Here is a 14,859-nt window from a genome sequence, read left to right on the forward strand (position 1 = left end):
AAATACAGATACAATAAAGCATATAAAACAAAGTCATAGGCATCCCTGCAGCCCAATATATACCCAAGTTTTGGTGCAATTGATGCCCTCTCGCCATAGGGGCAACGCACGACCAACTTACTTGGCGCACGGAAGAAATACCTGAACGTGAGTCGGCTGCACTAATTACATATGTGGGGTGCACGTGTGGCGCACGACACACATACAGAGTCAGCAAGTGTGACACATGAAAAAAAATTGATTGGTAGCTGCTGGCAAACCTGACACCAGCATACAGAAGACACGTTGGCCGTACGGACGACAGACAAAGACAAACAAAGTCCATACATTTTTCTCGAAACCTGAAAGAAACATAAGCACCCGTAGAGTTTGTTTGACATGACGAAGAACCTCTGCGGCCCGCCTATGGCTCGAAAATCTGCACTTCCTGCGTGCGCCCTCCGTCTGTTGCTTTGCATTTTTTGCATGTAGACCGGGCCGTAGGAACACGTACGACCGATTGTGACCTAGCCTTAAGGGCGGGTCAGAGGCGGTATCATACCCCTGAGGAATGAGGTTTTTCCTTCATGACGTCATTACAGACTTTAAAAGCGAGCCTTCAGGGCACCTCTTCTATCAAAAGTAAAGCAAACAAGTGAGTGAGATGATCACATTTGGCGCTCGGAAAAAAGAATGGATAAAAATGTACTCAATAGTAAGGTTGGGCTTAGCTTGGCCAATACTCCATGTGCATGTTGATCCAAAAGAGCCTTTGTGGGTTGATCAGGTGTCTGTCAGATGAGTTTCTCCATCATGTTTACCAGCGCCATATTCTACCAACACATCATCACCACTAGCTGAACAACAGCCACGTCCAACAAAAGTCCTTGTTATCTGCCTTGTTTGTTCAACCTTGCCACTCATTAGCAGACCCCTGCCAGCTCTCTGATTGCATGGGGGAGGGGGACAGAAGCCAATACGCTGACCCTGCGTGCCCGCTCGCTGCCCATGCTGCAATCAACAGAGGCCCGTGTGTTTGGCGGATTGCATCACAGCACCGCTAACGAGCTAGAGCCGGCGGGCCGGCGGCACTCGCGCAATTATGCAACGCCATCCCCCGCAATGCTCCAGAGAGAAGGGCGAGGGACGAGATGGGATTGGATGTGGCAAAGTTGCGGCGTTGTGTCTTGCTGTTTCTATACGAGGTAAGAACAACAGTGACACATGAAAGGACTCCAGGGCTTCAAAGCTGATATCAGCATGCAGAATCATTACAGGTCTGTGTGAGGCCACACGAGGACATCAGAGGATAACCCACCCCCCCCCACCCTAAAACCACAGCTAGCATGTATCACAGCACCAAAGATTAGACGAGCTGAAGGACGAAGCACGATACATGTAGCTGCTGGCAAGGACACGTCCACAAAGAAAATCCTCATCTTTTCCCATCTGCAGCGCCACAGAATCCAACTTCTCTAAAACAGCTGCTCATAACACACACACACACAGACACACACTTTACTACACACTGACTTACTAATACAACACTATTCAACTGGTGGCCTGCGGACCAAACCTGCCCGTTCAATAGCATCAGAACAGCCCGTGTGTAGAGTTCAAGACTGGCATTTTTGCAGATCCCCCCCAAAACAGAAGAGCATTCCTGCCATATAGAGGATCTTTGACTCATGTTTTTGTAGCCGATTCCTAAAAACAGCAGAGCACTCCTGCCATATGGAGGATCTTTGACTAGCATTTTGCAACAGATTCTGAAAAACAGCAGGGTGCTCCTGTCATATAGATAATCTTCGGCTTGCAGTCGATTCTTAAAAACAGCAGAGCGATGCTGTCATATAGAGGATTTTTGACTGGCATTTTTGAAGTAGAGGTTTAAAAACAGCAGGGCGTTCCTGTCACAGAGGCAATCTTTGACTTGCATTTTTACATTAGATACTTAAAAACAGCAGAGCTCTCCTGTCATATTGACATTTTAGCAGTATTCTTAAAAGCAACTGTAAAGTCTTGCCATGTAGAGGATCTGTGATGAGCTTTTATGCAGTAGGTCCTTAAAAACAGCAGAGCTCTCCTGCCGTATCAACAATCTTTGATTCGTGTTTTAGCAGTGCATTCTTACAACAGCAGAGCATTCCTGTCATACAGATAAAGGATCTTTGACTAGCGTTTCTGCAGTAGATTCCCAATACCAGCACAGGGTACCTGTTCCTGTCACATAGAAGATCTTTGACGAGAGTTTGGCAGTAGATCCTTAGCGTAGTGTTTTTTGAAATGATTACTTTATTTATGACATACACACTTTAAGTACCTGACTGCTACTAGTATACTAGAAGGTACACTATTTGTTATTCATGAGGTTTGCTTCTGCTTGATACATGTGAGGGAATAAAGGTCCCTTGTTCAAACAACAGAAGTGAAGAAATAAATGAAACATCTCTTTGCACTTCCAGCTCAGATCTTCCATCAATCATTCATTTTGTTTGAAAACATATTCTTTGTCCTATAGGACCTTGTTCAGACATAAACAATATATTTCCAATAACAGTTTGTCATTGGAGGCACCACTAAAAGTCAACGCCTATCAGCAAGTGGGCCCACATTCCGCACACATAGTCCGGATTCCCCAGGTACCAGCGTTAAGTGTCATGCACAGAGATAAGAGCAAGTTGATTAGCAGGGACCGCTATATTTACGCCATTAGATAAGACCTTTTAACCTCTATCTTTGGCAAGAGGTAAATATCTGCCAGCTTCACACATTCCGCCTCAAATCCAATATGCGGTTGTTTGCTAAAAATCTACAAAGGCAACTTGGCAAAGTCCATTTGGACGACATATGATCCAGTCATGAACCAATCCCTGAAACCGCCACAGATTTTGACTGAACAGGGAGGGACTCACAGGTACCCAGCTCCGTTAACTCATTCACTGACTCACAGTGCCTCAAATCAACTCTCACTTCCTTTTGCTGCACGAGCTGCATCACAGGTGCTGGACGAAAACTCGAAAACTCATGGAGAATCGAGTCTCACTGACTCAAGGGTACTAGTCAAAAACTCAAAAGTCACTGACTCACGGCTGCTTGACAAAGATCCAAGTTTCACTGATTCAAGTGTACTCAACAAAGACTCAGGTTTCACTGACTCACGGATACTCCACAAAGACTTGAGTCTCACTGACTCGTGTGTTTGGTGACGACTTCAGTTTCACTGACTCAAACTCACAGGCACTCAACAATCACAGGTACTCAATGAAGAGTAGAGTCTCTGACTCACGGGTGCTCGGCAGTGACTGGAGTTTCACTGACTCACTGGTACTAGAGAAAACTCCACTGACACACATGTGATCGACAAAGACTGGAGTTTCACTGACACACAGGTTGCTTGACAAAGACTCAAGTTTCACTGATTCACGGTTACTCAACAAAGACTCAAGTTTCATTGTCTCATGGACACCCCATAAAGGCTGAAATCTCACTGACTCACTTGTGCTCGATGATTATTCGAGTTTCACTGACTCAAACTCACCGGTACTCAACAAACACTTGAGTTTTACTAATTCATGAGTACTCAACAAAGAAACGAGTTTCATTGACTCACAGATACTCACAAAGACTCAGGTTTCACTGACCCAAGTGTTTCACCGACCCACGGGTATGACACAAAGCTCAAAATTCACTGACTCATGGGCACTCGACAAAGATTAGAGTTTCACCGACTCACGCCACAGGTGCCGATGCGAGTCGTGAAGGAACCACTGACAGCTGAACACCTGCGTGGGCTTGTTTTCCTGAATGTTATAGAGTTTTGATTATTTTATTATTACTTTACACACTTGAATCTTCATGTTTTAAAGCATATTTTTACTCCTTGGCTTTTAAACCAGCATGAGAGTTGTGCAACCTCTTTTATTTATATTTATTAATTTATCTTGTGGTTTTATTGTATTTTAACAAGACTTGCAATGTTGCGCTGTTGTTTGGATTGTTATTTGCATTTACTTTCCAATTTGTCCAATGGTTTCATTTTGAAATAGAGACGTTTATTTAGCAAAGTTTATTATCTTATTCAAATTATATGAATTGTATGATAATTTTTTTTGCAAAAGGAGCGGACAGGCAGAGAGAGAGAGAGAGAGAGAGATAGAGAGAGAGAGAGAGAGAGAGAGAGAGACAGAGAGAGACTGAGGCTGTGCATGTGCGAGTTTTTGCGCGCATGTGACGCACAAAAAGAATCGATCATAACCGATTCACTTCAGTGATTGAGTGAGTAAAAAGGAATAAAGTTTACCATCGCTAGTTTGTACAAATTCAACGAATGATCCATGCAACTCATGTTTTGGCCATCTTCCCAAGGCTTCTACAAAAATGGACTATTTTCTGTCACCGTGCGCGAGCAAAAAGACACAGGACTAGCCTAACAATGCCTGGCCCACCAAACACAAAGGTGAGAAGAATGAACGACTCCCCAGTGAAGTTTGCAGGTAACAAAAAAAAGCACCTTCCTGTGCGAACCAAACGTACCGATGCTGTGAAGCCAGCGCCAACTGGGGGCTTGGGGGGGGGTCAAGGTGACATTCCTCCACACCTATTGAGGGATGGCTGGCTTTTGTTGAGTGGAGAAAGCAGAGACCAAGGAAAAAAAAAAAAAGGTTCGTAACAGGAGACGAAAGCAAGTGAAATGGAACGATGGTGGGGGGTTCCTGGGTAAAAAGGGCAAAGGTGAAGAAAAGCGTGATCAGGAATCACAGACGTAAATGCTGTAAATGCTGTATATACATACAAGTGTAAGTCAGTAGTCTAAAAATTTAACTTAACAAGGAAACTTAAAAAAAAAAACAACAGCAGCAGAAGCAAAAATGGGAAAATCAATCAAAAGTGTGAGGAAAAAGGATGAAGTTGAAATATTAAAGAAAATGTTTGTTTTTTTCAAGTCAAAAACAATGAATAAAGTTTATAACATGGGAATAAAGTGAAAATATTAGGAGAAGAAAATATACAAGAAGAAAGTTGAAATATTCGGAAAATGATACCAAAAAATCAAAAGCAGAAATGGAAAACAGCAGAAATTTGCCCAGAGTAAAGTCAAAATAGGAAGAGAAAAAAATAGTTTTGTAACAAAAAAGAAGGTTGCAATTTTACAAAACTAAACTTGTAACATGAGGAAAAATATCATTTTAGTAACAATGTTGAAAGAAAGAAAAAATACATCATTTGTTTTAAAAGATAAAAAATATGATGGGAATAAAGTTCTAATTACGAGAAGAGGAAAAGAGGAAAGCTGGAATGAAATAGTAGGGGGAAAAAGCATTAATGGAAAAAAAACAGTCATTTTACGGGAATAAAGTAATAATATTAAGAAAAAAAATCATAATCGAATGAAGAACAAAAGTGGCAATTTTCCACGAATAAACTGGTATTATTATGGAAAAGATGCCATTTTTAGCAGCATTACAATGCGGAAATGCAGTTTTTTCTTGAGCTCCGTCTAGCTTCTTAGCATATCTCTAAGTGTTGCTCTACAAAATATCAACGTGGCCCTCGCATCATCTCATTTTTCACCATCTGGCCCTCGCTGGAAAAGGTTTGGACACCCCTGCTCTTCATCATACGCATGACTGTATGCAACATACCCAATGCATTTCAATGCTAGGTTTCCTCTCACTACCTTTTTTCAGTAACCTCAACAAATGAGCTCTGACATGCTGAAAAAGATGCAATCAAAGCTCAAATTAAAGCCTTTTGTTTTGTTGGACAGCATTTCTCCTCACGGTGACTTTTTGCTGGAACAGCTTTTGGTGCCGGAGTCATCCATGTTGTCTTACCCCGCTAATTAGTGACCGATTGAATCCGACCTAGAAACCTGGCTATTGTTTGCCATGTTTAACTCAAAAGAATGACCCCCCCCAGGCAGCAAGGTGCAGGTGCAACATTCCGTCAAGATGAACTCTTACCAAACAGGACGGGAGGGAGGCTTTTGAAAGAAAAGGTAAAAAGATGAGCCGCGATCCACTGCGTTGTTTTTCTATCGTCTTGTTTGAAATATTACTTTCCCGGTCTTCTTCCCGCGTCGCCCCTCCTGGCCGGGCCGTATTCCGACTTCCGACACGCGTTAAAGCCTGGGAAGCACTGAGACCACGGGAGAAAGTTTAGAGAGAAGAGAGAGACTTCCCTGTTTGGGTGAAGCCGTGATCAGATCTGCTATTTACAGACTCAGGCATGCTGGTCCATGACACTGGAAAGTTACCCCCCACCGCAGTGCACGCGGGTGGGTGGGGGGGTGGGGTGGGGGCTAAGTGACAGGGCTGACTATCTCTATTTTATCACGCACACACACACACACACTCCAATATAGTACACACTATACAGTGAAACCTCAGTTTTCAAATGCCATAGCTTTCCTTAAAAAATTTCGCCCAAATTTTGCCTTGTTTTTCATACACTGTCTCGGTTTTGGTACAATATTGCATGTGACAAACCAAAGTCAAACTTCGGTTTTCATACGTCCCAGTTTTCGTATAATTCGTTTTTTTCTTTGGAAATTTTCTCCAAAATTTTGCATTGTTTTTGTACACTGTCTCTGCTGCACGTAACAAACTACAGTCAAACCTCGGGTTTTCGTACGCACCAGTTTTCGTATGATTCGTATGTTTTCGACAAACAATTGAGCCAAAATTTTGCCTTGTTTTTCGTAAAATGTCTCTGTTTTCGGTCAATACTGCACATAGCAAACTACAGTCAAAACTCACTTTTCGTACACCCCAGTTTCCGCATCATTTGGTTTTTGGCGCGTATTTATACAAAATTTTGTTTCAGTTTTCGTACAATATTGCACATGACAAACTACAGTCAAACTTCAGTTTTCATACATCCCAGTTTTCGGACGATTCGTTTTTTGTCAAAAATATTCTCTGAAATTTTTCCTCGGCTTTCGTGCACTGTCTCGGTTTTCCGTACAACACTGCATGTAGCAAGCTACAGTCAAACCTCTGTTTTCGTCCGCCCCAGTTTTCATATGATTTGGTTTTCGCCCAAAGATTTCGCCAAAATTTGGCCTCGGCTTTCGTACAATGTCTTAGTCTTCCGTACAATACTGCACATAGCAAACGACACTCAAACTTCAGTTTTACTGCGCCCCAATTTTCGTATGATTTGTGTTTTGTTGAAAATTTTGCCTCTTTTTTTTGTACACTGTCTCGGTTTTCGTACAATATTACACATAACAAACTAGTCCATTTGCACTGTTCTGTAGCCCAAACAAAGCACCCTAAGCTTTACTGACTCATTTTTAGCGAAAGAAGGTGAGACACACTATTGAATGAAAAGTTCCATCCATTTGTCATTTATAATTATTTCACACTGTTTTCCACATGTAAAGCTACAATTATTCTCAATAAAGTTTATTTTTTGTCGTATTTTTGGGTGTCTGGGAGAAATATATTTATGTACACAAGGTTTCACATTCAAGGATTCAAACAATCTTTGAGGCTTTCCCTGAATCGACATAAGGATTCTTCCAGCCAAAGTGCTAGCAACCTTTCCATCTCAATAATGAGACCACTGCACTGCTTAGCTATCACTGTCACTTTCATAGGAGCAGATCCTTTAATATGCTCAAGGATACCATCTTACCCTTTATGATGGTGAGCTTTTTATGATGTGCATATTCACTTCCACGGTGATGGCTTTCCTTTTCTTTAGCGCACTGCCACCAGAAGAGCACGCCTTACACAATGTTATCCTTGAGGCACATACTATACTCGTCCAGTGTTTGGGAAAAGATTGCTTGTATCAGAACTTTTAGATGCAGGCCCCTACAATCCGATTTTTTTTGCTGATGTTGGACGGGTATATGTGATATCAATATCGGATCAGGACACCCCGAGTGTGAACCACACTTATGCACTCAAGACGCTAAGTTTAAGTATGGTAGTGAGCAACTGAAGTGTACATCCTCGGTTTATTCTCTCCCTCAAGAACTACATTTTTTAAAATGTATTTTGTATGTATTAAACCATTTTAAAAGTGGCAAAACATGTTTTTATTACTAAAAACCATGACATTTATTTTTTTTAAGTCTGTGTCGTTCAAGCGTACGCAAACACTTTTCATTCTGCTGCGCACAAACACACACACACACTGAGTGTGGGTTCATATCACACAGTAGCCATTGCATGTCGTCAGCGTGGGGCTATGCGGGGGTGTATGACTCCACATTAGACTGTCAAATTCCTCCGCTGAGATTTTCTTTCACTTTTCTGGCGCTGACACTTTGATCACCTGTCAGGACGCCCGACAGGGGTCACCTCACGGCGAGACGCACAAACGCCCGCGACACACACCAACGTCGTACATATAAATATACACTCGACAAAAATATCAACGCAACACTTTTGTTTACCCTCCCATTTTGCATGAGCTGAACTCAAAGATGTCAAGCTTCTTCTGCGCACACAAAAGGCCTCCCTCTTATACTGTGCACAAATCTGTCTATCAAGATGCTGATTAGGCAGGTTGGCAACAGCAAAAGCTCACTCCAAAATGTGCAGTTTAACTTTAGAGGGTTTGGGGGGCATTTCAGTGGTATCACTGGCATCAGTATCTGGTGTGACCATTTGCCTCAAATATCGTATACCCTGATGCAAAGCATCCCAAAACATGCTCAATGGGTGACATGTCCAGTAAGTATGCTGTCCTGTGTGTTGTGGACTAAGTGGTCTGTGGTGGGGGTGGAGTTATGGTAAGGGCAGGCGTATGGGCAACAATCATTGATGATATTCACGTGTTATCGTGAGGAGATCCGTTGTACCATTAGTCCGCGACCATCACCTCATGTTGCAGCAGGATAATGCGCATCCCCATGTTGCAAGGATCTGTGCACAATTCCTGGAAGCTGAAATGCCAGCGTACTCACTGGACAGACATTTCCATCACAACCTATAGGGGCCACCACAAATGTTGTTAACACAGTGAGGTAGGGGTATCACGAGACACCCAACTCACGAGACGAGACGATGCATGTGATTGGGTCTAAGAGAACGAGATTTTAAAATGAATTCTAAAAAAAGTACAATGAAAAAATATGACCGGACAACCTTTTTTTGTTCAACCGAATCACAAAACAATGCAAGTGTGTTTTGGAATGTTATTGTTTCACAAATTGACACTAAATGAAATTATTACTAACATTTTATGAGAACAAATAAACCACTGCTATGATAATATACTATATAATAATAATAATAATAATAATAATAAATAATAAAGCTCACTGTTTTTCTCTTATCTACTTGTCTTTGTCTATTTACGTTAGGGCTGTCCAGCAGCCCTTTGATATTTATATAAAAAAAAAAACAATTTATAATGAAAAACAACATATACATACACATACATTAAACATGTATGTCATGTCAGGGGCTGAGTTGCATTGTGGAGGGTTTTTTACAGCTTTCAGACGTGCATCGCGCGACGTTACGGAGATGGAGCTCACTCCTGCTTGCCTGCTTGGCGGCTTGTATTCAATTACCGAATCAATGCATGACACAAGAAACACTTATATGCGCACCCTTACTCGCTAAATGTAGCGACAATGTTGCAAAGTTGTGAACACTACGTATGAGGTGTGTTATGAAACCAACCCGATGATCGTCGGTGTTTGAAAGTTGGCAGTGAACCAAATGCAATGAGCGTCAATATGTGATTAAAAGTCAGGTCCGAACATCTACTTGGGTCGATTTGACAAATCTTTAAGTAAAGTTGGTCTATTGTAAAATTACTACATCTTCTGCTTGGACATCAACAATTAGCAAGCAGCTGTTCAACTCCGATGGAAAAAAAACAGCCACATGTCACTCGCTGACGCTGTGAACACCAAGATAGGTTGGATTGAAAGGTGTGCCTAAAGCACTAAACATGCGCTCCCAATAATGCCTTGCACACAGCCACTCCCATATTACTGTATAATTATTCATAATAGCAATGCCATAACTCACAGTCTTTTTCCAAAAGATGAGCCGCCATCTTTCCACACAAAACACGTGCGTATCCTGTGAAATATCAGCGTATGTCATGAGACTCAAGTTGGGCCATATAAATCTGAGGCGGTCCAAGGTGTGGATACATATGCACTCCATGTCAGAGCTATCCATGAATGCATCTGACGCTCTTTTATGTGGTGGTTTACTTTACTGCTGTGTAATTCATACGGGACCGTATATTTGGACGTGACCACACACACAGGCTGAATATACACAGGAAGGGAAAAAAAGGGGGTCAAGCGCAAGCACCAAGACCCCTGACTCGCAGCTATTCCCAGAATGATGATGTAACCCCTGCTATTAGCATCTCACAGTTTCAACCCGGACACCTAAAACCAGTCCGGGCAGCTACTGTGCGGCATGCCGTCTGGACCCGGAAATATTCATCTTAGCTCGCACAAAACTGAGTCATGGAGGCGACAAAAGCACTTTTTAATGTAATTGTTTGATCTTTTGTTCATTGAGTTTATCCCATTTCTTACTTTATCACACAGCAACTTAACACTCAACGCTAGATAAGAAATATACAAGACAGGAAGTATACAAGAAGTACCAATATGAGTTTAGAATAAAAAACGCCAACTATTTTAACTTATTCCCATCATGCATTGCTTCCCAGCAAAGTAGCTGCAATGACTCATTCAGCTGCCTGCGTAATGGACATTTTATTCACTAACCCAAAAAGCACACACTCACGCTATGCTGGCAAAATAAATGTAAAATGTAAAAAAACGGGAAAAAAAAAATTAAAACTGAAAAAAATGAATGGATTTTGGAGAAAAACAATACATTTCATAGGGCCCTAATATGGCAGAATATAAAAATAACCCAGCAGACAGTTGGAATATTTACGTCACGACGGCAGCCCAATCAAGTCCTTACTTGATGTACAAGCTCATTTCTGCGCAGAACTTTGGTCCCATGAAAAAGACACCAGGGTGAACATTAAGAGGTATCTTTCAAACCACAAAAGCAAACGCAGGTGAAAATACTGATATTTTCGTAACAGGTTATTCAGGTCACAGTTTTAGCTTGACGGTGCGATGCAAATGTCATGCCGACTTGATCAGACAGAACAATGCGCTAAATATGCAAATAAGCCAAGTTGCTGCAAGCCTCGAGCTCAACAAGAGCGCCAAGGCTGCGCCATCAGTTTCAACACGACCCGCGTTGTGCGTGACAAAGCGGTAATGCAGGAATCAAATCAACAAGAGGGCACAGGTGGCGGAAGCAGCAGCGCTCGGCCAAGAGATGGCGGCAGCGGATGTAGCGGCCGGAGCAGCTGCTGGCCAGACCTCCTGCTCACGTGCCAAGGATCACGGCGGAATGGCGAAAAGCTGACAAGTGATGGCTGCTAACGATGTAACCTTGGGGCGAGACCCAAGAGCTATCAGGGGAGCAATAAAACAGAAAGTTTAGCTACCCCCGTTTAGGCACTGGCGGGCCAGCTCGCGCAACAACAACCTTTGAACAGATGGTATCGTTTCTTTCTGTGGCACCAACTCCTGTGCTGGTCTTTTTCTTTGATTGATCACGTCCGCTGCCAAAGACAAATCAATATCCTTACAAGAGGAAAGAGCCTGCGCCGTTCAGGCCAACACAAGCTGGCGTCGACAGTCAGCAGTCTAATCTGGAATGATTAGGACGGATTAAGTCATTTAAAAAAAAAAAAGATCAGGCGGTATCACTGATGTCAGCGAGTGTGCCAGCGTTTCAAGCGCTGCTTGAGCCACCATATCGGCTTCTGAATGAGGAGGAGCAAAAACACAAAAACAGAAACGCAGACAAAACTCAAAAGTCCCACCGGGTGGTTCACGTCTTTTTAAACGTGTATGACAATCAGGACTAGACATGGGCACAATAAGCGACCCATCGATCGCGTGTTGAGTTGATTAATCGTGTCCTGAAGCAACGGACACCAAAGGAAGCACAGTACATGACTGTAACCAGCAGGGGCGCTGTTGATCCAGTCTCTACTAGCTTGCTGTCTAAAGCAGGGCAACTGTATCAATAATATACATATAAAAATATTATTGAAAATTACTATCCTATTTTATAACTAATTAACTCAAAAGACGTAGTTTTACATTTTCATAAACCCGAACGCCCGAGCCCAACAACATATTTATACATCTTTTACGTTTTTTTGCACGAGAGGCTAAAAGAGGTAAAAGAACAGTAAAGAGTGCGGAGTGATTTTTGATCAAGAACAAATTTTGCTTTATTCAATGTTGAAGTATTTCTCGCCACCTTTTGTTGTATATTTTGGATATGATATTATGATCCCCAGAAATGTATTTTCTTTCACTCTTTCAATATCCACTCCGGTCTATTTGTATTTGGTCGTACGTGTCCTTCCGCTATTTCCACATTGCATTATTTTAGTTTGACATATGTTCAAGGATAATCTGTTTCTGTCAAACCATGTCTTTAATATGACCATATCATCCTTGACCTTTTTAATTAGTTCTTGTGTGCTTTCCCCAGATCAAAAAGCAGTGGTATCATCTGCAAATAATACCAACTTTAAGTCCTTTGTCACTTTACAAATGTCGCTGATATACAAATTGAACAGTTTTGGTCCCAATATTGACCCCTGGGGTACTCCACACGTGATATTTAAACTTGCAGATGTATATTCTCCTAGCTTTACAAATTGCTTCCTGCTTGCTGGGTAGCTTTTAACCCAATTCAAAACTAATCATCTGATTCCATACCGTTCTAATTTTGTTGTTAAAATATTGTGATTAATTGTATTGAAGGCTTTTGTAAGATCCAAGAATACTGCAACTGCACACCTTGTGTGGTCTATAGCAGTAGTAAGTATTTCAATCAGTGCCATAGAAGTTGAAATGTTAGCGTTGTATCCGTATTGACTACCTGCTAGTCATTCATTCTTATTCATAAATGTGTCCAACCTTCCAGATAATTTTAGAAAATTGGGGTAGTAAGGAAACTGGTCGGTCATTTGTAAATTGATGTTTATCTCCATTTTTGAAAATTGGGACCACTTTAGCTGGTTTTAGTTTGTTGGGAAATGTTGCAGTCTGAAATGATAAGTTACTAAAATATGTTAACGGTTCTACAATCTCATTGTTAACCCTTGTTATTGTTTCCATTTCGATGGCATCACAATATCAGTGATTTCCTTTTTAGTTCCATCAGTAAATATAGAATTAAGATTCCTATCTATGGTTTCATTCCATTCCTCCATTGTCCAGAGTTGTGGGATTTCTTTCCATCTTGTTTACGTGTGTGCTCCACAGCGGAAGAAGACACGAGCGTCTTCGTCACATACACAAGAATGTGCGCAGGGATACGCCGGGAGACAAATATGACGCCGAGCGATTTGTGAGGTCTGATTTTTTTCGAGGAGGCATGTTTGTATTTCTCTTTTGAACGCATAGCGTTTGCAGAAGCCAAACTCCTTGCTTTGTACCCCCAGTGACTATCTGCAACTACGTTCTTTATCACCGAACTACGACCAGAACTGGATGTAAGATGTCAAACTTAATCAATGTCAAATCCATATTTCGTTTTTAGATATGTTACAAATGAAGCGTGAGGTGAATCTAGGTGATTTTATTCATGATGCCTTTGCCATTAAAGCTGGTAAAGACAGCGATTTTAAACATTTGTATTTTATTATTAACAGTGGTTCACTTCTTTTTACACTTGTGTGACATTTAATGTTAATGTGACAGTTAATGTGAAAGAAAAATGGCCACTGTTTGACCCTGGAACAGATTATTGGGCATCTAATTGCAGTGTTGTTTTTGACCCGAGATGTTTCGCTACACAAGAAAACATAAATAAAAGTGAAAGAACATAAAAAAGGAATGGAAGTTGGAGTGTAAGAGCATACCGTAACTCTGCGTTACATTCCGCACTTTCAATAACAAAATGCACCACACTCTACTAGTCCCTCGTGTGCGATACCCGCTTCCCTTCTCTTAGTCACACTTTTCCACACACGAATCCCTGCAAACAAGCTTCCAGGTGCAGCTGTGCTTCTGTGTTGTTCCCCTCCCTGACGTGAAACGCTACATGGCAGGTATTGTCTATAGTAGCGCGCTAGCCAGGTAGATAATGTTTCACTTCCCACCCTCCCGGATCATCATCGGGCATTCTGACGACAGGAAGAGATAAGCCTCTTGTTTTTTTGTTTGACCAACATCTCTTCAAACCAGTTCTACCAGTAAGCAGGTGACTGCACGTCACCGCTTTGGCGTGCTGAACACCACGCTGCCTGCAAAATAGGACATCAATCTCAATGACATCACTCTACATGAAACACTGTAACAGTAGGTGGACGCTAACAATGCTGCTAAAGACATAGCAAATTGTTTTTGACCAGCGTTTCTGCAGCACGTTCTGAAAAATGCACAACACTCCTGTCATTTAAAGGATCTTTAACTAGTGTTTTTTGTTTTTTTTGCAGCGGGTCATTAAAAACAGCAGAGCACTTCCATCACATAAAGGATCTTTGACTCACATTCTTGCAGCAGGTCCTTATAAATGGCAGAGCACTCCAGTCAAATAGAGGATCTTTGACCACTGTTTTTGCAGTACATCCCTTAAAACAGCAAAGCTTCCGTCACACAGAGGATCTTTGGCTAATGTTTCTGCAGTACAACCTTAAAAACAACATAGCACTCCTGTCGTATAGAGCATCTTTGACTAACATTTTGGCAGTAAGTTCTTAAAAACAGAGCACTTCTGTCATAAAGAGGATCTGAGTAGAGTTTCTTCTTAAAAATAGCAGAGCACTCCTGTCATATAGAAGATCTTTGAATTAACATTTTTGCAGTTAGTTCTTAAAAACAGCAGA

At 41.7% G+C, this 14,859-nt stretch overlaps 1 protein-coding gene across 23 annotated transcripts in view; it reads right to left on the reverse strand.

Annotated features, from left to right (window-relative positions):
* The window catches only part of sorbs2a (sorbin and SH3 domain containing 2a), an 84,914-nt gene that overhangs the window by 57,487 nt on the left and 12,568 nt on the right, over positions 1 to 14,859 (reverse strand). For 3 of the 23 annotated variants that reach the window (XM_054780146.1, XM_054780142.1, XM_054780131.1), the window contains exon 2: positions 14,524 to 14,602. The exons of 17 other annotated variants lie outside the window; for them this stretch is intronic. The gene's annotated coding sequence lies outside the window, so the exon portion shown is untranslated. Of the gene's footprint in view, positions 1 to 5,945; positions 6,232 to 14,523; positions 14,603 to 14,859 lie in introns of those variants that run through there. 3 more of the 23 variants (XM_054780147.1, XM_054780143.1, XM_054780133.1) reach the window with 2 other exon arrangements.

Source organism: Dunckerocampus dactyliophorus, chromosome 6 (genome assembly GCF_027744805.1).
Source record: "Dunckerocampus dactyliophorus isolate RoL2022-P2 chromosome 6, RoL_Ddac_1.1, whole genome shotgun sequence".
Lineage (NCBI taxonomy): Eukaryota > Metazoa > Chordata > Actinopteri > Syngnathiformes > Syngnathidae > Dunckerocampus > Dunckerocampus dactyliophorus.